Source organism: Cervus canadensis, chromosome 13, assembly GCF_019320065.1.
Source record: "Cervus canadensis isolate Bull #8, Minnesota chromosome 13, ASM1932006v1, whole genome shotgun sequence".
NCBI classification, from domain to species: Eukaryota; Metazoa; Chordata; class Mammalia; order Artiodactyla; family Cervidae; genus Cervus; species Cervus canadensis.
In genome coordinates, this window is record NC_057398.1 from 64,411,634 (window position 1) to 64,437,794 (window position 26,161).

The window sequence follows — 26,161 nt, forward strand, 5'->3', positions numbered from 1 at the left end:
CACTCCTGGCCAACAGTACTCCCCAGTCACTGCAATGACAATAATACCTTCTAAATTACCAAAGTGCTCTTTAGAGAGTTGTACAATACCACGGAAAATCTACGCCTTCGAGCTTCAACCTGTCAGAAACACAACGTCTATTTTCACGAGAAACTCATCCTTAATTCGCAGCCTCTGTATAACAGCTGGGTCATAATACAGCCAAATGAATCTAATATTTATTCGAGAGATGAACAAATACAGTAAATGATGAAAAGGTTTCTTTATTGAGGGCATAAATGGTGTTAGCAAGAGTACTTTCAACAGAACGGAAGAAGAAAAAGACAGCAGCAGGTGAAGTCATTTTTCAAGAGACTGAGTAATTTAAGTTCGTAAGAGTGTATTCAACTCATGCATATTGGTTAGTTGCTAAGGAAAGAGAAAGTTTTTAACATTTTCAGATCTACTAAGGGAGGTAATGTGATGAAATTCAGCAAATTCAAAATAAAGATGTAAAAATTTCTAGGAAAATGTGTATTCAACACAATTTTGAACCTCATTATTAAAACATTTTTTTTTGAAAAAGAAAAAAATGCTAACTCACATTTTTCCTCTTCTACCTACCTTTGTCTTTCATTCCATTCTTCTGTGCTTTCATCTGGCTAATATTCCCGTAATCTGTGTTCATTCTGCTTTCTGGTCCTAAAATAAATAAATAAATAAAGTCATCATGAATGTATTATTTATTTGAGCTTTTGGAAAAGAATGTTCATTTACAACTTTTCAAATTCATTTAAAACCACACTTCTCACTTTCAGAGTCATTAACAACCTTGCCTAATTTAGTACCATCTGCAAAACTGATGAGCAGATTTTCAATTGCTTTGCTCAGGTTATTAATAAGTATAAAACTCCAAGAATAGATTAATCATCAGGATTTATTCTTCTATAATTTGATCCACTAAGGATAAAACTTTCATAACTCTTCTGAGTTCACTCTCACTTCAGTTGTTCATCTTCGTAAGTTGAAAAGAGAAAGTCAGATTTATTAGATAAATAATGTCAATATAATTATGGTGAAAGGGCAAGCAGTCCATTCACACTGTTGGGTCTACTTTAATAGAGAGTTGTCTTAAGAGCTAAAAAAACTGACCTCATGTATATTCATTGCTTATCTAGTATAGGGATATTAATCAATATTTAACTTGAATTATCTCATTTATTCTCTATAACAACCCTATAAGCTAGGTACCTCTACTACCTCTTAAGTAAGATTTGAAACTAGAACTCAAAAAAAGTGAATTCTGAATCCAAATTACTGCAAATTATGCTTTAGCTGTTCCTTGGTGGCTCAGTGGCAAGGAACCCTCCTGCAATGCAGGAGACATGGGTTTGATCCCTAGGTTGGGAAATCTCCTGGGGGAGGTCAGGGAAACACACTTCAGTATTCCTGCCTGGGAAATCTTATGGGCAGAGGAGTTTGGGCAGGTTACAGTCCATGGGATGGCAAGTCATTGGACATAACTGAAGCTACTGAGCATGAGTATGCATGAATATGCTCTAGATATCATTTAAAATTCTTCTAGGTTCTTCAAATCTCATCTTTTTCATGTTTCAAAGTTTTATAAATTTGAAAAGGTAAAGAAATAGAGCAAAAAGGAAAGAAGCTAAAATGAGTAAGTTCCTAAGTTGTTCCAAGTATTTTAAATAGCTGTTCATTCATTTTCAATTCCCTCATTCTTTTCTGGGAAACGTGTCTTAAGTGATTGTTTTATGTTCAATTTGAGCTTTACTGTAGCTCTTTAGTATTGAGCAACAGCAGTCTTTTCAAGGTTCTTAGCGTCTAATGAAATGTTGACAAATGAGTTCTTAAATTTGCTGTTAGAAATGTTATGACAGAATAAGAATGTTTAATGTAATATGGAAGCATAGAACAGAGGCCCTTGCTAGATCTAAGGGTTAAGAGACAAGTCCTGGAGGAAAGAGTGTTTAGACACTGACTTGATGCCTGAGCTGGAGTCAATCAAGATGTGAAGTACCGTGCTGTCTAGTTGACTAAGCAAACTTCCTCTGTGTGTCATCCAATGGCCATCTCCATGAACAGGTTAGCTATTTACCAGCCCCTGTCCCTGAAGTCAGGGGTGCCCACGAGATCCTGTTCTGGTCAAAGAGCTATTAGGTCAAGTTGGGGAAGGGTTGCTTTTGGAAAATATTTCTCTTCACCTTTAAAAACAAACTTCACAGAAAAATTATTTTCCATACTTTTTTTTTCCCCAGTGAATAATAACTGTATTTTTCTTTCTCTTTATTTGGAAAGTCTTCTGAAAGTATTTTAATCTACAATTTTTTTCCCTTTATATGGAAATGAGTCTCTAAAGAGATATAGAATAAGACAATTTGCCCATAACGGAAATGGAAATTAAGAGAATGATTTCCCTAATCATATTTTCCTTTCAATTAATTGTATATTATACAATTGCTGGGGGTATGATGAAGCTGTGTACAGTATAGGGATATACTACAAATCCTAGCACCTCTCTTTCAGTAAAATAGAGAACAATAGAAGGTGGGTGTTTATACACTGCAAATTTCTCTTATGAATATAGTAATTCTTGAGGGTAGAAGATTATAAATTCAAATAAGCTCTGTTTTAGTAATAACTCCCAAGTGTCACACCACAATAATAGAAGAGAAAAGCAGTGAGATTAAACACATTAGATAAATGAAAAATACAGGAAGTATCTTATTCTTCTGTGGAGATGGGATAAAAAGTAAATAAAAAGGCATCTGTTATTTGCAAGTTGTTTAAAATGCATCTATTTGTTTATATCCTAACATCATTTTTGCATTCTTACATATGAACATGTGAATTATTTAAATAACTTAATAATGTTATCTTCAGTAACATATCAATTCAGTTCAGTAGCTCAGTTGTGTCCAACTCTTTGCAACCCCACGAACCGCAGCACACAGGCCTCTCTGTCCATCACCAACTCCCGGAGTCCACCCAAACCCATGTCCATTGAGTATACATGTCCACAAAAATATTTAATCTCTGTACAGACTTTTTACAATACTTCTTTGTATATGATTTAAGACTAGAGGATACATCGTACTATATGATAATCCCTTATTTTGTTTTATGAGTTCTGAAAATTTGCTTACCACAAAAAGAATCTGAATTGAATGTTAACACACCTCCATTTTTAAAGCTTATATAACTGCCTAAGCCCAATACTGCCGAAAATATCACAGAATATTGGAAATTGTTAGCATTGTTCTGGAATCTATCTAAAGTATTTTGAACTAGATGCATGAAAAAGGGTCTAGACATAAGGGTGAATAATATATCATATGTTCAGTTTATGTTTTGTTTTTGAAATTTCTTTGTACACATAAACACATTTTAGATACAAAAAAACTCATTTTGATAGCTAATTTAGAAAAAGCATCAATTATTTTTTTGGTTCACTATATGATTTAGTGAGCCATTTCTCAATTCATTTAGTCATAAAAGTTCAACAATGAACTAATTGTAATATATTGAACTATACATCCAATTACTTTAAAAGTGATTCCATTTGAGATGTAGGTTTTAACTAAACTTATGGTAATTATTTTGCAATTTATACATATATTAAATCATCACACTGTATACCTTAAGTTTACATATATTACATGACAGTAATATCTCAAAGTAGAAAAAATTTAATTAAAAAAATAATTTTGGTCCTGGGCCATATTTATGCATAATAAAATTGTAACAATTTATAGCAATGTTACTGAATTTCAAATATCCCTTAAAAAAATAATTTCAGTGTATTTTATCTCATCCCTAAATATATTACTTTTACATGATTTTAATAGAGCTATCTATTCCAACTTTAAAATAAATATAATATTTATATTACATTCAAGCATATGTCTCTGAACCTTTACAGGTACACATTCTATTCATTCATTCAACATTTCCTTAATAGACATGTGGAATATCCATCTTAAAATATGCTGACTTTGAAAAAAAAAAAAAATATGCTGACTTTGGAAATACTGTTTAGACTATGAACAGACCAAGCACACATTCCATGTGTGCTATCATATTTAACATGATATAGCATTACATACATTAATGTTTGGACTCTGTCTCAGGACTAATAAAATCATACTTTATGATAGTAAATTTACTTGATGTATAATCAACAAATCTGCATTCTCCATTAAAATTTATTTCATTTCACTGACAATACTGACTTACACACTAAATATGTATGCTAACACAGAGACTGAATTTGCAGGTATTAACATTCTGAACATTTACTTTATCTAAGAGTAGCCTCAGATTTTAACAGTTAACTGATGTCATGTATATGATCATTGGTTGCTCCATATGTGAAGATGTATTTTTCTCTAAATGACACATTTTTATAAAGGATTTAACACAATTATGCAGTTTTTTTAGTAAAAATGGGATTTTACTTTTTCAAAAATCTAATTTCTATCACTTAAATCTCTGCTTTCTTGAGGTCATAGTTAATTATTTTAGTACAAGTGGTATAAAACCAGCTCAAAGGTTACATGGCAGTGCTTCTATAAAAGATCTTTGGCTTTATTCTGCAAATCTATTTAGGGAAAAAGGAAAAACTAATGAGCTTGTAGAAGGAAGAAGTAGCTCGTAAAGAATTAGTGCCATGTAACTAACCAACATGTAATGATTTCCTACAAAGAAAAACACTTGCATGAAAGAGATTCATGACAAGATTTAAGATGACAAATGTTTATGAATAACATTCTAAATGGCTGAAGTCAACTGTGCTATAAACCATCTGGCAGATTTAAGTCCTAACTGAAATGCATATGAATTATTGTCATTTAATGGACTATTTAATGGACCTATGAAAAAATTATTTGGCAAAACAACAGGTTTTCAGTTAAAAGAATCAATCTTCCTGAGGGCCAAACCTAGGGAATATTTCCCCATCCAAATATGAATAATATACAGGATCAAATGACATATTCTTTGAATTTCAGAAAATAAGACATATTTATAATGTGTAAATAAAAGATAAACATGCCGGTGTCAAAGATAACATTTAGCAGTGTGACAGAGAGACATCCAAATCCACAGTCATCGATCACCAAGATGAATAATAGTCTTTCTGAAGAAAAGCAAAATTATACCTACATAAAATTTTGTTAACAGCAGATACTGAAGCATAAATTTTCAATGTGTATAGGTTAACTTGTTAAATTTTATCAATCATCTCACTCAATGATAATATTTGATGAATATTTCAATCAAATTTCAATATTGCAATATAATTCATAGGTAATCAGAAATAAATTCAAAACTGTTGTTTTCTGGAATTTTCAATTGCTGTTTTCTGCATTATTTTTATATACTCAAGCAGATGATAGAAATTATGTTACAGCAACTTTGTGTTTCTTGAGTTGCTGGTGTAGCATTGTTATTTAATGAGGTGAAATAATTTCCCCAATTATTTCATAGTGCTCTGTGACATTATTAGGTTTAATTCTTTTTTAAACATGAAGCCAGGTAGAGGGAGACAAACAAATTAATACACAGTAATTACTTATGTGAAGAAAAAATTGTGTAGGCTGAGTTTATGACATGCTGCTGATATTCTAGTTCTTATTCTATTGAAGCTGTGATTTTAAACCATAATCTATACATGATTTTAAATAATTCTTCTAAACTATAATATTTGGAATAAAGCATATTTAAAAACTGCCCCAGTAGCTAGGATAAGAGCATATGAAAGAGAAATAAAGACAAATGTAGGGTTGTTTAAATGTTGTTTAGAGAAGATTAACTTACTTATTATTTTACTTATGAAAACTAGTATCATATTCCCATTGATTCACCAATCTAGTTCATAAAACAAGCCACCTAAATCTAAAATACCGTATATATTTGGCTACTTGATATAGAGCAAAAGAAAATGGGACAAAATTTAACTCATCACATACACATTTATCACAGCTACTAGCACATCTGAAGATGATCCCATACTCATGGCTTATACACAAATATCAGGGCCTTATTTCTATATTCTACAATAGAGTTTGGGGAACTATAGCCTGTTGTCTGTTTTTGTAAGAGTTTTATTGGAATATAGCCATGTTACAATGGTAATTTTGAGTAGTTGTAACATAATCCACAAAGCTCTCAAAGTCCCAGATATATATTATTTGGTTCTTCACTAGAAAAATTTCCCAAACTATGGGAACACATCTAACTTTATTATGGGTCCACTTCTTTTTTTAGCAACTAAATTGAAAATCCACTCCTTTATGCAACAAGTATGCACTGGTCACTACCATGAAGTCAAGTTCCCAGGCATCTAAATACTGGTAATACTAAGAGAAAGATAAGCAAGTTTCTGATGCCATGTACCCAACCTTCTAATATGGGGAAGCAACAATAATAGAAAAGAGACATCATTTAAACAACATGAATTTCAGGCTGTGGTCTGTAGGATGAAGACATTTGCAATAGGACCAATTGAAGGAATGTTTATGGGGTAAGACTGGAGAGATTCCATTCAAGTGAATCATCAAGGAAAACTCTGGAGGAGAGGTGCTATTTGAGCTGCAACCTGTATAGTCTTATCCTCACAGACACTGGGAAAAGAGCTTCCAGGGAGAGAGAGCAGTATGCTCAAAGGTCCTCAGGAAGGAATACGCTTGGTTTTTTTTTTTCCTGAAGAAAAGCAGTGCTGCTGAAGAATAAAAAGTGAGAGAGTGGAGGTATTTAAAGAGACATAGGTGAGATGTAACAGGCATTTCCTCACCAGGTTATTCCAAGCATTCAATGAAAATCAATTACAACACAGAGTATGAAGTGACATTATGACATTAGCAAGAGAAAACCATTTCATGCCCTGATATCTCACTTTCTAAGCTTCAGGAAATGATAATACAGTCATCTATGTCTTTCTTTGGATCCTTTAAACCAGGGCCAGGGTTATTATCTTGGGGATAGACATCAAGAAAGGGAAAGGAGAGGCAGGGATGGATTCTCCAAAGGAGACTGTATGTATTTGATGTCTGTCTTTCCATAAGCCATCCCACAAGCTCCACACTTCTCATGGAGCATGTTGAGGCCAATACTGACCTTCACCCCCGCAGTGTTCAACTCAGTATGACATAAGATGAACTTCACCCTCTGGAATGTTCCTGCCCATGTGGTGAAGGTCTTTTGTATCTATTCTGTGTGTTCTCTTTAAAGTGCTCCTCATTAATTCAATTGATTTATGTTTACAAAAGCATGCTATTAATTTCCAAAAGGAATTATCAGATATCCTAAACAAAATATATTCGGAAGCAATAAGGTCTTTATCCAAGGACCCTCCATGCGTGCATGTCCACTCAGTCACTCAGTTGTGTCTGACTCTTTGTGACCCCAACCCTGTAGCCTGCCAGGCTCCTCCTCTGTCCATGGGATTCCACAGGCAATAATACTGGAGTAGGTTGCCATTTCCTCCTCCAGCGGCTCTTCCTGACTCAGGGATTGAACTCACATCTCCTGTGTCTCCTGCAATACAGGCAGATTCTTTACCCACTGAGCCACCTGGGAAGCCCAGGACCCTCTGTCCTCTCTATATTTTCTGTAAGCCTTGTGTCCCAGCTTTAAGATGTCTTCTTTGGTAAAAACACACCCAGCAATTAGAGAGAACTGGTGATGAAATGATGAAATCATTCATATTTACCTGATAATTTACACTTAATAAAACATCATTTTTCAATACAATCAGTATTATGGCAGAATCTAAGAGTGACCAGCCTTGTAAATTAAGAGAACCTGACTTTGAGTGGGGATTTTTCTGCAGACTCATCTTGTGAATTTGGAAAAGGAATTAATGTCTCCAAGACTCATTTATATACAATAAAAATAATATTTACTTTCTAGGGTATTACTGGAGGTTAGAATTAAAGATAGTAAAATGTCTAATGAGGTATTTAGTAAATTATATAGATAAAAATAACAGCCACTACCATTTATTAATTGTCTGCATTCTGTAAGCAGTTCAATTAATACTTTATATACATTGTACCTTACGGGCTTCCCAGCTGGCACCAAGGTAAAGAACCCACCTGCCAATGCAGGAGACATAAGAGATGCAGGTTTTTTCCCTGGGTTGGAAAGATCCCCTGGAGAAGGGAATGACTTCTTTTCTGGAGAATCCCGTGGACAGAGGAGACTGGAGGGCTACAGTCCATAGAGTGGCAAAGAGTTGGACAAGACTGAAGTGACTTAGCATGAATGCATACATGATTTAATTATTAAAGCAGTTGTCTAAAATAGGTATCATTGAATCCAAATTAATGTGGGGATCCTAAATTTTAGAAACATTTAAAAGAAGCTGATAAGCCCCTGGTTAAGCTTGCATCCATGATTTATACCAGTTTGTAATAACAGAGTTCCATTAGCTGTTTTCATGATTAGTATGACTCCTTTGCTTCATTTCTCTGATCTGGCACAGTTATTTCTTTTACATAATGCAGACTGGTTTCTAAATGGAACATTCCAAGAAGATAATACCCAAAGTGCAATAATCTATTAAGCCTGGCTTAAGCCAGTCTTAATACTGGCTCCTCTCCACTAAGATTTGACCTCACAAACACAGCATCTGCAAGCTTGGCTCTACCTGAATAGCCCATGGGTATCTGATGTGATGAATCTGGATATTCTTTAACGGAAATGTCATCTCTCACGTTGTCTTCCATTATCAGACATTTGATGTGTCTTTCTCTTATATGTCACAGAAGCTGGGCATCTCCAACATTTTCAAAACCAGACTGATCTTCCTTGTCATTTTCAGTTCACTCCATATAATCTCTTTTTTATTCAGACAAAGTTTCTCACACTTCCCCAAACACATGGAAAACAATCATGTTACAACATTGTTTCTCATCACCTTCCTGCACTATCCTCCTTTTATTCCTTCTATACTCACAAAAAGCTAGCTCTTCCTCAAGACACAGAAAAAGAAAGTAAGAAAAAATCATTTCCATCATCCCAAACCCTAGATTGAGAATTGTGGCTCCATTTTCAGATTTCTCCAAACACTTCTGCTTCCATTACAGCACTTCTCTGAAAGTACCTGTCTCATTTGTGGCCCTGAAAAGTACTTGAACACATGAGTTTAACCTATTTTCTTTTCACTTTTGCAAATCCCATGTAAATCAGGGTTACTGGCACTCATAAAATTTGCGGTATAAAGACATCATGTCATTTAAATAATTTTTTTTTAGACTCCCACATCAATGATCCACAGTAAACAATGACCTCTTTCTACAGTCCTTCCTGCACTGTTTCTGGGCTTGGTTGTACAATTTTCTTTGATGAAGGTCATTGTCAGTTATGATGTTAACAGAGGTTTAATAGACACTTGCACTTTGGGCCTTATCTTCTTGGAATGTTCCATTTAGAAACCAGTCTACGTTATGTAATAAACACAAGTTAGACTACCAAAGTGCAAGAGACCATGGAGGACAAGATGCCACTGTGTACATTCTGGCTTAAGCTGAGCTCAGAGTTGGTGAAACCACATGAGCAACTTCAACTCTACCATGTGGAGCAAAAGAACTGCCCAAGTGACCAGTCAACTCACAGAATTATGACAAGTAAAAATTATTGTTTTAAACTACCACCTGTCAGCTAATTTGCTACACAACTAAAGATATCTGAAGTGAAGAACTGAAGTGAAGGTTGATCAGCCGCGTCTGACTCTGTGACCCCATGGACTGTGGCCCAACAGGCTCTTCTATCCATGGGATTTCCCAGGCAGGATTACTGGAGTGGGTAGCCATTTCCTTCTCCAGAGATAACTGAAACAGTCCTGAAAATCCTGCATGATAAACATAAAATTTCTTATATATTTTTGATTCTGCCTTTGCTTTTGAAATTTAGTTAGGGAGGACACATATTTCCACAACTTGGGAACTTTCCTACCACACTGAACAGAACAAGCATCTGATATGGCCCCAGTCCCAGCTATTCCAGTCCAACGTGTTCTACAAAGTACCTTCCACTTAAAGGGGAAAAAAAGGACTCAAATGAAACAAATGATTTCATCAGCGACAACAGTCACAATAAAACCAAAGAAGCAAGGCTTTCTGGGATTCATTCTACACTCCTGCATTTTCCCCAGGAAAATATGCCTTTCTCTTCTGTTTCTGAAATGCATCTCCTCTATTCCTTGCCATTATTTCTAACCGTGCTGGATATCTCACACTTGCCCTTTAGTCTAGATCCAAATTTCCACATTTCTTTATCCTGCTCTCTGATCAATACAGATCGGGACACTGATCAATACAGACTATGCAAATAAGCCTCCCTGCTTTCGCTCAGGAAGGAGAGCATAGCAGGAAATTGGAATAAAGCATAGAGGGAGGCTGGTGATTTACATCCATGCACTCACTTTCCTCCTGCAAGCTTTGGATGAGCATCACTTGAGGAGTCACAGTGTTTCCCAGGGAGCCCTCTTTCCACGCCTTGGTAATGGTTTCCACAACTTGCTCCTTTGAACCAAAGGTACTAATAGTGCCTTACTATTACTAACCCCAGGAAATAGCACAACCCCTTAGGTTTCACTAGAGTCTGTCCACATTTTGTCTTACCAAACGCCTCCCGACTTGCCCAAATTTCAATGTGCATTGTTTTCTTCTAGGCCTCTCATTTACGGCTTGAATAGGTTTTCCTGAAGGCCATTCATATAAATGCCTCAGCTCACTTAAAATAGAGCCATTCCTAAGCAGACAAGACCACTGAGGTTCCAAGTAATACTCAGCTAGTAGTACCATAGTTTCTCTCTTCCCTGAATCAACTCAGTGAGTGCCACTGATATCCTATTAGTATGGAGATCTTCATCCTTTTACATATTATCTGGATTTAGAAATTCACATCCTCTCATGAAAAGAACAGAAAATAACAGGAATGTTGCAAAGGTGACAAAAAGAATAATAAAAGAAACTGTTCAAAATAAAAGTGTCATTTTCTTTCTTAGGCTTTCTTTCTCTGTCCCTGTATTTTCTTCTCTCTTTCTTATTTGGATAAAAGTACAGGACGGTTGGCTCAGATGTCTCAGAAATCATTTTTATGTCTTTGAGAGCTTTTACAGAAGACTTTTTGAATCTGCCAGGACGCCTTTAAATGAACAATGCTTTATGCAGTCATAGCTACTGCCTATTTGACACGTTTTTCTTTCCTTTTGACTGTTTGTCTTTGAAAGGATTTCTTATCAGATGAAGTTTATGGTCCTTCACATTAAAAAAAAATTGTGTTGTGTAGAATGAGAACTCTACAATGAATCTATAACCTATGTATGTCTTATCAAGGGCATAAGAGGAGCCAGTCAAAATCAGAGCTTCAGAGAATCTGAAAGTTTTAAGGGAGTACACGGAGACTTCTAGAATCGTCATTATAAGGTACCTCCAAACTCTCGTCTGTTTATTACTCCAATGCTATATTACTACATAAACATTTAAGAATAGATTGCTGCTGCTGCTACTGCTAAGTCGATTCAGTCGTGTCTGAATCTGTGTGACCCCATAGACGGCAGCCCACCAGGCTCCTCTGTCCCTGGGATTCTCCAGGCAAGAATGCTGGAGTGGGTTGCCATTTCCTTCTCCAGGGGATCTTCCCAACCCAGGGATTGAACCCAGGTCTCCTGCATTGCAAGCAGATTCTTCACCATCTGAGCCACCAGGGAAACCCTATATTTTTCTTATAGGAACCTAATTGATAATGGCTTCCTAAAATCACATATATAAATATGTGTAATTATATATACATAGACTTCCCTAGTGGGTCAGATGATAAAGAATTCGCTTACAATGTGGGAGGCCTGGGTTCGATCCCTGGGTTGGGAGGATTCCCTGGAGGAGGGCATGGCGGCCCACTCCAGTTTTCTTGCCTGAAGAATCCCCATGGACAGAGGATCCTAGCAGGCTACAGTCCATGGGGTCACAAAGAGTCGGACATGACTGAGTGACTAAGCACATATGAATATATATAGTTTTTATTCTTTTAAACTGTTATTTATTAAAATTATTGAATAATGACTTTGTGTATGCTTTTTCCATTGTAAAAGCCAACGTTAATCAAAAGGAAAGAAAATACTCTCCATGTTTATTTATATAATTCATTAATACTGAAAGAAATTTGAAAAATTATGCTAATTGGATTGCATTCTATGCCCTTGATGTTGATGTTTATTCAGCTATTAAGTAATTTCTGTTAAGAAATTCTAACCCATAACTGAGAGTTGGTCCTCCATGTAAACAGATCAAATATATTGAAAAACCTGAAGAGTTCAAATTCCCTGCAGCTTTTTACAAATCAGGATTAAGGGGAAGCAATTTGACAAACCCTCCACAGAGTATTAAGAAAATTCAGTGAAGCTATTTGTTGTTTTTAGCCTTTAATGTAGTTGGTATACTTCCTTAACTACAAAGGATAATTATATTTGGTCCTCTGGGGTAACAAATTTGCCCTTAACATGATTTCTATGATGCTTTCTGGCTCTAGGTTGACAAACAAAAGAAATCAAACAATGTATTATCTGGGATTAGACATTTAATATATTGAATCATTTCAAAACACTTCACTGTGCATGTTCATGTTTTTTGACAATTTTCCAAAATCACATAGATTTGGAATCTTAAGTTATAGAAACTCAGCTGAGTATACCCTACAAATAAATCCCATCTGGGCTACCAAGAATCATTAAGAAAGGGGAAAAAAAAAAAAAAAATGAGCCTTTCTGGAAAGAGGTCATGGTAGGCAAAGTGCAAAAATATTGGTGAGGAAAATTTATAATCAGGGACTTAATACATGATGTGATTGCTTTTATTGTTCTCTAGCATGCTCTAGTACCTCTTGGGGAGAGAAAGAAAATAAAGTGAAAAATAAAGCAGTTTTACCAAAATCTCTTTAAGACACTGAGATCCCAAGGCAACCCTTATGGATAGCCTAACATGCAGAGAACCCCAAGGGCCAGTGTGTTAGTCTGAGTGAGGTCAAGAGATAGGAATGCTACAGTGATGTGAACAATGAAAGCTTTATTTTAAAGACACAACAGAGACCAGGTACAAACATTATTTCATAAACTATGAGGACAAACAGATAACAAATACAGATTACCTTTGGCCTGACTCAGACCCCAGCCAGACTGTGGTAGTCAGTGCTTAATATGTTACATTCAGGTTTGGCTATAGGTGTCCATGGAGATTAACACTGGGATTGCAACTGATTCTCACAGAACCCTTTACTCGCACATCTACACATCTTCTAGATTATCTTTCAAAGCAAAAATCAACAGTGATGCTAGGCTGCTCAAAATCCAGCACTGCATTTTATTCAGCATGCAAACTGCAGAAACTGTAGGAGCTCAGAAATCAAATGCTCCAGCTCCAGCCACAACCACCATTCAACCTTGTAGCTCCCTTCAACCATGGAAGACTCTGCTCCCTCCAGTTAAACCTGCTTTTTTTTTTTTTTTTTGGCCCCAAATATTCCAAGAATGCTCTCAAATTAGGGATTTTGTGATTTCTTTTCCTATAACACCATTTCCCAATACATCTTAAGTCCTATTCAATGTCATTATGATAGAGACTTTCCTGACAAAGTTACACGAAATGACAACCACCAATTGCTCTTATTTTAAGACACTCAACATTATTATGGTCCCCAGTCCTTCAATGGGAGGAATTTGGTTTATTTACTCCTATGTCTGCCTATGCCTTATAACAGAGAAGGCACTTGACAGGCTATTCTTACAAGTACCTCACAGAATCAACGGACATGAGTTTGAGCCAAATCCAGGTAACAGTGAAGGACAGGGAAGCCTGCCATGCTGCAGTCCCTGGGGTCACAAATTGTTGGTCACAACTTAGTGACTGAACAACAACCACCACTAAAAGCTGGCATGTCCTAGGGCTTGGTCTAGAAGCACCTTTTTCTCCTCATACACAGCACCTTGCCCATAGTGTGTTAGTCGCTCAGTCGTGACCGACTCTTTGTGACCCCATGGACTGTAGCCCACCAGGCTCCTCTGTCCATGAGATTTTCCAGGCAAGGATCCTGGAGTGGGTTGCCATTTCCTTCTCCAGAGGATCTTCCCAACCCAGGGATCGAACCCGGGTCTACTGCACTGCAGGCTTGCCCATTACATGCTCTCAATAAATATCTGAAATAGCATTGGTTGTTGAATAAATGAATGAGGGAGTTAAAGTGGCATCTATTGCTCCCTTGTTATGAATCAGGATTTTTGTTGCTGCTGATACAAAATAGAAGCATAGCCCCCATCCTTCATGAACATGAGGTTTATTTGTTTGAGCCAACCACAATGAAAAAGGGTAGTTGAAACAATATGCTTGATGTGGAAGAAAATACAACTGAAGGATATGCTGTAGTCTGGAGGACTTCATGAAGGCTTCCTGGAAGAACGGAGCTTAGTTCTGAATAAACAGAATTATCAAGGGAAAATGGAGTACTAAAATAACCCAACCAGAGAGAAGAGCATAACTATGATAGTGAAACGTGAAATACGTTTTGGGAGAATGGGTGAAACTAAGATATATTTTATATTCTGTAGATCATGGAAGAATGTCAACTTTTCTTTTCACTTTATAACTCTCTTCAAAAAGAAGAGTGAACACCTATAGATAAAGATCAGTTCACACATTCAGGTTATTTTAGGCACTAGTAGAAAGTATCATAGTTGACCTTATTATCAAGCTTAATTAAGTTCTCCTATTCTTGCTTATTACATTTCTTACCTCTTTATCTTGACACTGAAATATAAAAATACTTTGCTGGGTTTCTAATCTTTTATTTTTCAGCCTCTCAGCTTTAGGATGCCTCGTGTCTGAGTCTTGAATTGACCAGAATGACTATAAAAAAACTATAAAAAAATGGAAATTCTCTTCCTGTTTGGCTGAATTCTTACATTTGGAAATATCATTTGCACATGCTGTGGTGGTGGTGGTTTAGTCACTAAATCGAGTCTGACTCTTGCGACCCCATGGAGTGTAGCCCGCCAGACTCCTCTGTCCATGGGATTCTCCAGGCAAGACTACTGGAGTGGGTTGCCATTTCCTTCTCCAAAGGATCTTCACGACCCAGGGATCGAACCCAGGTCTCCCAGATTGCAGGCAGATTCTTTATCAACTGAGCTACAAGGTGTGCTGCTGCTGCTGCTGCTGCTAAGTCACATTAGTCGTGTCCGACTCTGTGCGACCCCATAGACGGCAGCCCACCAGGCTCCGCCGTCCCTGGGATTCTCCAGGCAAGAACACTGGAGTGGGTTGCCATTTCCTTCTCCAATGCATGAAAGTGAAAAGTGAAAGTGAAGTCGCTCAGTCATGTCCGACTCTTTGCAACCCCATGGACTGCAGCCTACCAGGCTCCTCCGTCCCTGGGATTTTCCAGGGAAGAGTCCTGGAGTGGGGTGCCATTGCCTTCTCCGCAAGGTGTGCTGAGCAGGTATCAAAACAGCAATGTTCCTTTACTGTTTAATATGCATTACCAAAAGTATAGAGAATTCTGGAGTGAAGATAGATATATTGGAGACATCTTCTTAAAGGAATATTTGCATTACTAAGCCCACGAGTTTTTGAGGAAAATGAATGTAATATACATTCCAAGATTTAGCATATATTATTAGCACTAGTAATGTGTGCTTAATTTAGGATAAGATGATGTAGACACAGGGAGATACAAAGTACCGGGAAATCAAAGTGATCACAAGATGAGAGAAGTAAAGTTTGAATTTTTAACATCCTTGTGCAACAATACCAGAAATCGCTTCAGATTACTTTTCATGCTCAAAAATTATTGCCTTTTATGCAGCTGACTCATGCTATAAAACAAAAAATAGTTCTTTCAATACATTACATAGTTTCCTTAGGTCAGATTGGAAAACTCTATTTCCTAGAATTTATGTAGGTTGATTTAGAGATGCTTTCAAACAGGAGATGATCAATATTTAACTATTTATCTTCAAATTTATAATTGAGATTTTTTCAAATGTGTTTATCTTTAATTTTTGGTAAGACCTTAGCAAACATATGAATATCATTATTAATTTATCAGAATATTTAAAATACATCATAAATATAACCACAATGCTACACCACATGTTCTTGATACTCCATGTAATTCCATGTAACTCCATGTAACCAATTTTTACTTTTATTATTTGTTTTTAATAAAATTTGTTTTTATTATTTTCTTTTTTCACAATTTTCCAATTAATTTATTATCAAGTTTCTGGGAACAATGAAATGTACTTGTACCCTTGGAATTCAGTGTACTATCGCTATGGAATGCTCTCTTCCTGGCAACTGAATATGAGTAGAGTGTAATTACCTAGAGCTTCACTTCAGATGTGAATTGAAAAATGCTTTGTTTGTCTTTATTTGCTGACCCTGACCCCCTTATTCTCTATTTTGAAGGCATCATAACATGGAGTTCTTTCTCACTTATTTAATATTCATGTGGAGGCTTAAAGGGTCCTACTTACACTGAGCTTGTGCATATAATTTGTAAAATGTAGAAAGTTGTTTTATTACATTTTCTGACTACATTCTCTACATTGACCATAGTATTGACAGCACTAATTTTCTTCTGATTCATGAGTATCTCTATTTAGAACTACAGGCTTCATTCAGATTGGACTCCCATTCAGCCATCTCATGTTCAATTGCATCTTTTTGGAAAATATTTTAGTTAAATCTGTCCAATTATCATATTCTTTGTAGTGGATAAAAGAATAATGCCCATTATACAGAGTGAAGTAAGCCAGAAAGAAAAACACCAATAAAGTATACTAATACATATATATATGGAATTTAGAAAGATGGTAATGATGACCCTATATGCAAGACAGAAAAAGAGACACAGATGTATGGAATAGACTTTTGGACTCTGTGGGAGAAGGCGAGGGTGGGGTGATCTGGGAGAAAAGCATTGAAACATGTATATTATCAAGTGTGAAACAGATCGCCAGTCTAGGTTGGATGCATGAGACAAGTGCTCAGGGCTGGTGCACTAGGATGACCCAGAGGGATGGGATGGGGAGGGAGGAGGGAGGGGGGATCGGGATGGGGGACACATGTAAATCTATGGCTGATTCATATCAATGTATGGCAAAAACCACTACAATATTGCAAAGTAATTAGCCTCCAACTAATATAAATAAATGAAAAAAAAATACAGAAAAAGAAAAGAAAATATACAGTAGCACATGAAAAGATGCTCAGAATTATTCATCATTAGGAAAATATAAATTAAAACCACAGTAAGTTGTTGTTTTATATCTTCTAGTTTGGGAAAAACTAAATAAAGAAATTTGACAATAAAAAAAGATTAATGGAAATACAATGGAATTTTTTTGAAAAAAATCTTCAATTTTGGATTTTAAATATGTGATACTAACAAAATATCACAGAAAAAAAACAAATCTTAGTCAGAAGTGGTGTTCTAATTGATGTCTCTCTGATCTTTCAGGTATTTCGCAACTCCATCCATACTCACTTGAAAGAGTTTATTCATATTAAAATGAGTTTTCTTTATTCGCTGATGGCAGTATTGATAAAATCATGAATTGGTTAAAGAATTTCAGACTGGTCATGGGTTAAGTTTAAACAATTATCAAATACCCACTTACTGATGAGTGTCACTTATAGCAATAGAATGTTCCAAACTGGATACCTGCGTTTGGAAAAAAGACAAAAATAATTGTCCTTACCAAACTAAGGTGGTATATCTATGATACACAGCATGGTTGCATTAAATCATGGAAAATGATATGTCCAACCTTAATCTTTAAATTAAAACAAAAAATCTATTCTTGAGCAAACAACTTTGTCAATGTCAAGGCAGGACAAGGGAGAATCCAGTGAAGTACTTGGTTTGGATGCATAATTCAAGGGATGCCAAGAAACCCAGTAATCAAGATAAGCAATACTTCAATAAAATATTTTTAAAAATCAAATTAGTTGGAAAAATCTATGCTAAATATAATAAATCAAAATTTTAAATAAAACCAGGTCAGGATTATTGATCTTCCTTTTTGATCTCTCCACTTTGTTCCAATCACGATGAATGAAACAGGAAGATACATTTAAAGATCCTCATGTTGTTTTTCAAACTATAGATCCGGATACCTAATTTACAAAACTTAATGTTCATTTTTCTTCTGTTAATACAACATAAGACTATATGCAGGATGGAAATGGGAGTTGTAACAGGACCAGCTGCACAATGGATAATCTATTTTCAGATTATATGCTTGGTGTTTTTCCAAAACAAGTGAGAGGTACCTGACAGTAATTTAGATCCGTAGACTGCAGGTGGTAAAGACTGATCATGACTGAATATTATGAGCAATTAATGATGTGGAGGAATATATCATGAAAGAAAGGATAAAACAACAGTTCTAAAAGTCTGAGGCCAAACCAATCTTATGACAAAAAATGACCTTCCTTTGATAAGAAATTTAAAACTTATGGAGGTATTGAGGCAAGGATATCTGTCAGCTGATTGACTGTATACTAAGTATTTATCCAACAGTCAGAGATAGGGTCAATTATTTTTTTCTTTCTATTATCTATTTGTCTAGCTACCTATCTGCCAAATGCAAATAGCAACAATGCTCAAAAAGTATATATAAATGTGCATATATATATACACACATTGTATATATAATTATATATGCATTATATATGTATATATAATATATATAAATTGTATATATAAGTGGAATCTCTCTTCACCCTATGTTAGCACATTGCAGATGGATTCTTTATCAGCTGAGCCACCAGGGAAGCCTTTGCTTAGCACAGATCACTGAGTTCCCTGTGATTTGATTATAAACATTTAAATATGCATTTTTGTATATATTTTTGTGGGTAAATTTATAATTTTATATTTAAATGGTTTCCATGGCAGCAGAGATACGTTGACCTAGGGTGACAGTGATGTACAAAGACTGACTGCAAAAAAATAAAAGTAGATTAGTATCTTAGCCTTTTTGAGTATAGACTAATTCCCTAACTTACAAATTAACCTAAAAACAAAGAGAACCTTTTTAGGGAACATGAATTTTTAGATAACTGAAAGTTTTAGGATTCATTTATTTTTCATTTTTTTCAATACATAACTGGCGCTTGGGCAGGAAGGAGTTGCCATATTCATCAAAAATATGAGATACAAAGTTAAATATGAATCTAAGATAATGAATGCTTTGTAGTGACTCAGACAGTACAGAATCTGCCTGCAACACAGGAGATCTAGGTTTGATCCCTGGGTCAGGAAGAGTCCCAGGAGAAGGGAATGGCTACCCATTGCAGTATTCTTGCTTGGAGAATCCCAAGGACAGAGGAGCCTGGTGGACTGCAGTTCATGGGGTCACAAAGAGTCAGACACAACTGAGCTGTTAACAATTTCACTTTTACTTATATGCTCCAGATCATATTGTTGATTTGAAATCAAATTTAACTGAGTGACCTATATTTTAACTGACAACTGTATACTCTTGTTTTACAAACTTTTTAAAGTAAGTGTATTCATTTATTCATTTATCCATCATGGGTCCTAATTGCAGCAAGTAGAATCGTGGATCTTCCCTGAGGCATGCAAACTCTTAGTTGCAGCATGTGGGATCTAGTTCCCTGACCAGTAATCAAACCATAACCCCCTGCATTGAGAATGTGTAGTCTTAGCCACTGGCAGCAGTGAAGTCCCTGAAATTCTTAATCTGTGCTTTTTGCTTTCTAAATGCATGTCTGCTACACCATGAACTCCCAGGAAGTACCTGCTACATATGTACTTCCTCTCCTTGCCCCACAACTGCAGTGCTGCTCCCTGCTTTAGTTCTGAGAGCTGGTTTTAGCCCCAGGGATTGACACTTGGACCTAGGCAGTCATTAGCCAAGGTTAATCAACTTTTCAAAATTATTATCACTAATTACAGAAACTGTTTAAACATAATTAATTTTACTAATCATTCTCCCAACTTCCACGACCTTTTGACATTGCACTTTTACTATATACCTATCTACCATGACCTTTTAGAAGACCACAAATCTTGCAATATATAAGATATGTTTGTCAACCTCAAACCAATTATGGCTCCCCAGGGCAATACTTGCCCCATTAGGAATGGATGCATTAATCCCTAAAAACCACTCTGTTCTATTAGGTGATCTGCCTCAACATCAAATATTTCAGATTTCTATTCCAGAAAAAAAAAATCATATCTCATTCCATTGCATAAAAAGGCACAATATTGTACTTTAAATTTCTGGAGCAAATTTCTATACATGATAAACACTCAAGTCCTTCATAAGAAGTCATTTTTGAAGGAGGCAAAGACCCATAAAAGGAAGAGCACCTACTGATAACATGATTTAAAATGTGTTTATCTGAAATCTGAATATCCTAATATTTTAAATTATACACTTCTTTGGAAATCTTTGAAAATTCAAGTTTTTTTTTAATTTACTTATTTTTGATCAAACAGTTGAAGAATAAATTTGGAAAGAAACACTTGCATTTCTAAGATAAACAGTTTACATGGATAATATTTTTGCACAGTTCATTATTACTAGTGACACTTGTATTAATCAGTGTTCCATATGTTGGCACAGCTGTGGTGGATTTGTCCAAATCTCTACAGATTTTTCTTTTCCTGCTCAGAGATATTTTTCAGCATGGGAGCAGAGTGCCTTTGTGCTCTACGTTAGGCCTTATTGTAAAGTCAGCACATGTTCTCCAATACTTCTTGGCAAGACTGACAGCATTTATTAATTTATGAGTTTTTCCCCCAAACAGTTGTCCTTTTTTGGAGGGAAGTGAGGTTGTGGTAGATTTAATTGGCCTTTCAAAAACAGGCATGGCAAATATTTCTTTTATTTTTTTATTTTTTACATTTTGGGATCAAATTTAAAAGCATAATTTTTCCTTCTTGCAGACACATGATATTTTTCTTGCTGACCTCTTGCCTACTTACAATCAAATCTTTATTTCAACTAAGGCTTTTATTTTTATTTACTTACTTTTGATAGTCAAAAACCTGCACATATCTAATGAACACAATTTTGTGAACTTGGACAAATATATATACCTATGAAACATTCTCAACAACCAAGGTAACAGACGTACCAATCACCTCCTAAAGTCTCCTTGTGTTCTTTCTTCTGTGTATGTGTGTGTGTGTGTGTGTGCATGTGCTAAGAACACTTAACAGGAGATCTACTCTCCTAACAAGTTTTGAGTCGATAGTACAGTATTATTATATACAGTATACAACAGGCACTATGCTACACAGCAGATCTCTAAAGGAAATTCATCCTGCATAATCGAAACGTTATACATCTTGAACAAGAACTGCCTGTTATCTCTTTCCATGTTCCCTGGTAACTAACATTCTATCTGCCGCTTCTGTGAATTTGACTATTGTAAGTTCCTCATTTAAATGCAATCATAGCATTTGTTCCTCTGTAACTGGTTTTTTCACTTGGCATAATGCCATTAAGGTTCATCCAAGTTGTTTGCAAACAGCCCAATTTCTTTAAGGCTGAATAATACTCCATTATATGTATATACCCCATTTTATTAACCCATTCATTTGTTCATGAACATTTCAGTTGTTTTCATGACTTGGCTATTATGAACAATGCCATCACGAACATCTCGATTTTAATTCTTTTGCATATATACCGAGAAATGGCATTGTTGGTAGTTTATCTTTAATTTTTTGAAGAACATACTATTTTCCATTGCAGCTGCAGCATTTTACATTGCCAGCAGTGAAGAAAAGTTCCAATTTATCCACATACTCACCAATCCTAGCTTTTTTGCTTATTTTTGTAGTAGCCACTGTAACTAATATGAGGTATTACTTCATATTAGTTTTAATTTTCCTTTCCCTGATGATTAACAATGTTGAGTGTCTTTTAATATGTTGTTCAGTCACTAAGTCATGTCCGACACTTTGTGACCCCATGGACTGCAGCACACCATGCTTCCCTGTCCTCCACTATTTCTCGAAGTTTGCTAAAGTCCACTCAGTTGAGGATGCTATATAACCATCTCCTACTCTGCCACTCTCTTTTCCTCTTGCTTTCAATCTTTCCCAGCATCAGAGTCTTTTCCAATGAGTCAGCTCCTTGTATCAGGTGGCCAGAGTATTGGAGCTTCTGCTTTAGCATCAGTCCTTTCAGTAAATAGTCAGGGTTGTTTTCCTTTAGGATTGATTAGTTTGATCTCCTTGCTGTCCAAGGGACTCTCAAGAGTCTTCTCCAGCACCACAGTTCGAAAGCATCAATTCTTCAGCACTCAGCTTTTTTTATGGTACAATGACAAAGGGGGAAAGACTAGAGAGTTCTTCAGGAAAATTGGAAACATCAAGGGAGCATTCTGCCAAAGGCAGACACAATAAAGGATAAAAATGGTAGAGAACTAGTAGACTGAAGATAACAAGATGAGATGGAAAGAATACATGGAAGAGCTACATTAAAAAAGGTCTTAATGAACTGGATTACTACAATGGTGTCGTTAGTCACCCAGAGCAGACATTCTGGAGTGTGAAGTCAAGTGGGCCTTGAGCAGCACTGCTATTAATAAAGCTAGTGGATGTGATGAAATTCCAGTAGAAGTATTCAAATCCCTAAAGGATGATGCCATCAAGATTTTTGCATTCATAAAGCCAGCAAATGGAAGACTGGAAAAGGTCACAGAACTGAAAAAGGTCAATCCTCATCCCAATTCCCAAGAAGGATAGTACCAAACAATGTGCTAACAATTGGACAATTGCACTCATCTCCCATGCTAGTAAGGTCAAGCTTAAAATCTTGCAGGCTAGCCTTCAGCATTATGTGAACCAAGAAATTCCAGATATCCAAGCAGGGTTTAGAAAAGGAAGAACTAGAGATCAAGTTGCCAACATTTGCAGGATTATAGAGAAAGCAAGGGACTTTCAGAAAAACATTTATCTCTGTTTCATTGACTATGCTAAAACCTTTGACTGTGTGGATCATGACAAACTGTGGGAAGTTCTTAGAGAAATGGGGATACCCAGGCCATCTGACCTGTCTCTTGAGAAACCTGTATGTGCGTAAAGAAGCAACAGTTCGAATGCTGTATCAAACAACTGATTGGTTCAAGATCCAGAAAGGAGTACACCAGGGCTGTCTGCTGTCACCATTTTATTTAACCTACACTCTGAGCACATCATGAGAAATGCTGGGCTGGGTGAGTTACAAGCTGGAATCAAGAAAGGTGGGAGAAACATCAACAGCCTCAGATATGTGGATGATACCACTCTAATGGCAGAAAGTGAAGAGGAACTAAAGAGCCTCTTGATGAGGGTGAAGTAGGAGAGTGAAAGAGCCAGTTGAAGACTAAATATTAAAGAAAAAAAAACTAATATCATGGCATCTGGTCCCATTACTACATGGAAAATAGAATGGGAAAATGTGAAAGTAGTCACAGTTTTCCTCTTCTGGGGCTCTATAATCACTGCAGATGGTCACTGCAGCCACAAAATCAGAAGATGCTTGTTTCTTGACAGGAAAGCTATGACAAATCTAGACAGTGTGTTGAAAAGCAGAGACATTACTCTGCCGACAAAGGTCTGTATAGTCAAGGCTATGGTCTTCCCAGTGGTCATGTGAAAGCTTGTGAGGGCTGAACCATGAAGAAGGCAGAACACCAAAGAATTGATGCCTTCGAATTGTGATGCTAGAGAAGACTCATGAAACTCCCTTGGACAGCAAGGAGATCAAACCAATCAATCTTAAGGGAGATAAACCCTGAATATGCACTGGCAGGACTGATGCTGAAGCTGAAGCTCCAGTATTTTGGTCATCTGATGTGAGTAGATGACCCATTGAAAAAGTCCCTGATGCTGGGAAATATTGAGGGCAGAAGGAGAAGAGGGCATCATAGGATGAGATGGCTGGACAGTATCACTGATGCAATGAACATGAACTTGGGCCAACTCCAGGAGATGTGTGGGACAGGGAGACCCGGGGTACTACAGTCCTTAGGGTCACAAAGAGTCAGACATGAATGGGTGACTGAGCAACAGAAAGAACTCACACCCATACATGGCAATTTGTGTGTCTTCTTTTGGAGATATTTGAAGACTTTTGCCTACTTTTTGTTTGACTTATTGATTTATTTATATCTGCTATTGAATTGTAGGAGTTCTTATGTATTTTGGACTTTGGATCAGGTCCTTACCAGATATGTGGTCTGGAAATATTTTTCATTCAAAATGTTTTACAAGGTAGATTAATTAAAACAGTATGACACTAGCATAAAGACAGACTGATATACCAGTGGAAAAAATAGAGAGCCTAGAATTAAACCCACACATTTACAGTAAACTGATTTTCAACACATGCCAAGAATACACAATGTGAAATAGTCTCTTCAACAGATGGCATTGGGAAACTTGATATCCAATCCAAAAGAATTAAATTTGAACCAAAAGCTTGCATCATACATGAAATAAACTCAAAACAGAGTAAAGACTTAACTCTAAGATCTGAAGATGTAAACCTCCTAGAAAACACAACAAAAAGCTTCTTGACATTAGCCTCAGCAATAGCTATGACACCAAAGGGAGCAAAAGCAAATACACAAGTTGGATTACATGAAACTGAAAAGCTTATGATCTCTTCTTTACTATTTCCCTTATCCTGAAACTGAAATCCTTTCACCCTGTCTCCTGCGTGCTTACTTCAATTTGACATAATCTAGGAGAAATGTGTCAGTTCTCCAGCTTCAGTCAGATGGGTAGTGTCAGGAATTACTTGATCATATAACTGGAAACAGCAGGGGATGAGAACAAGCTAAGTAACTCTGGGGCAATAACAAAGATGCCAGCTTGGTCTCCCTCTTGTAGACCCTGATGGCTGTTCTGCAGAAGAGCAAAGGTGAGCTGGTGAAGGCTCAGCAGGGTGGCAAAAAGTGTGTCTTGGCTGCTAAACTGCTTTTCAGTGAAGAATAAAGATCTATCAAACCACTGGGAGAAAACCTGCATTCTCTTTTTCATGTGTTCATTGTAACATCGTGATTTTTCTTGTGTTAACACTGGGGACAAAAAAGAAAGGATTTTTTTTTAAGTTTTCTTTAAATTCTTTCTTCTTTTGGATTGGATGGTAAACGATTAATCAGTCTAAGATATGTCTGAAAATAGCAACAGAACAGACTCTTAGAAAAACGTAAAAGGCCATGAGGAAGAAGAGGAGGCAAGTAGGCAGGTATGAAATGATATACTGAACATAGAGAAGAGCCAGAATCCCATTCATGCAGTATTAGAGAGGACCAGCTTCAAGTATTACAGATTATTTAAATCAGATTGAATTTATTAACAGATTTCAGACCTCTTTGAGCTTCCCTTCTGACTTAGTGGCAAGGAATCTGCTTGCAGTGCAGGAGACACAGGAGACACATGTTAAATCCCTGGGTTGGGAAGATTCCCTAGAGAAGGAAATGGCAACCCACTTGAGTATTCTTGCCTAGCAAATCCCATGGACAGAGGAGCCTGGTGGACAACAGTCCATGCAGTTTCAAAGAGTTGGACAGGACTCAGTGACTAAATCACCACCAGACCTCCTAGTGTTTCATTTAGGAATCCGTTTATTGAGAACTGGTTGCCAGTAGGCTTGTAAGACTTAGACTAGAACTCAGAGCATCTAATTTGGAGCAATTCATTCATTAATTTATTAATTCAGCAAATATTTTTGAACAGTATTATGTGCCAGGAACTGGGTTAGTTATTTAGGACATGATGAATTTACATTTGTAACAGATTTTGACTGCATGGAACTTATGAGAAAGAGTCTTCAGAGAAGTGTAGAATCTGAGAAATAAAAGATCTAGTTATTTAGACACTGACAGTGTCAGGAAGCACAACTTTTGCTAAATCACTTGAATACAATTTGGAGTTCACAACGTTGCTGCTTTACAAAGAACTTGACTCTTCCTATAATGGAGAAGAGTATTAATTATTTCCCTTCTTCACAGCCCCATATAAAAATAAGGAACTGGCCAGCTGCTGACAGTTGTGTACTAGTGATGGACCGTTAAAATAAAAAAATGTCAAAACCAGGTTTACAGCCTTTGAAAATATTGGTTTAACT

The 26,161-nt window shown here is 36.3% G+C and overlaps 1 long non-coding RNA gene across 1 annotated transcript in view; it reads right to left on the reverse strand.

Moving 5' to 3' along the window:
• The window catches only part of LOC122452459, a 454,609-nt gene that overhangs the window by 196,539 nt on the left and 231,909 nt on the right, over positions 1-26,161 (reverse strand). The window contains exon 2 of the long non-coding RNA XR_006272704.1: positions 604-681. This is a non-coding gene — a long non-coding RNA (uncharacterized LOC122452459). The remainder of the gene's footprint in view (positions 1-603; positions 682-26,161) is intronic.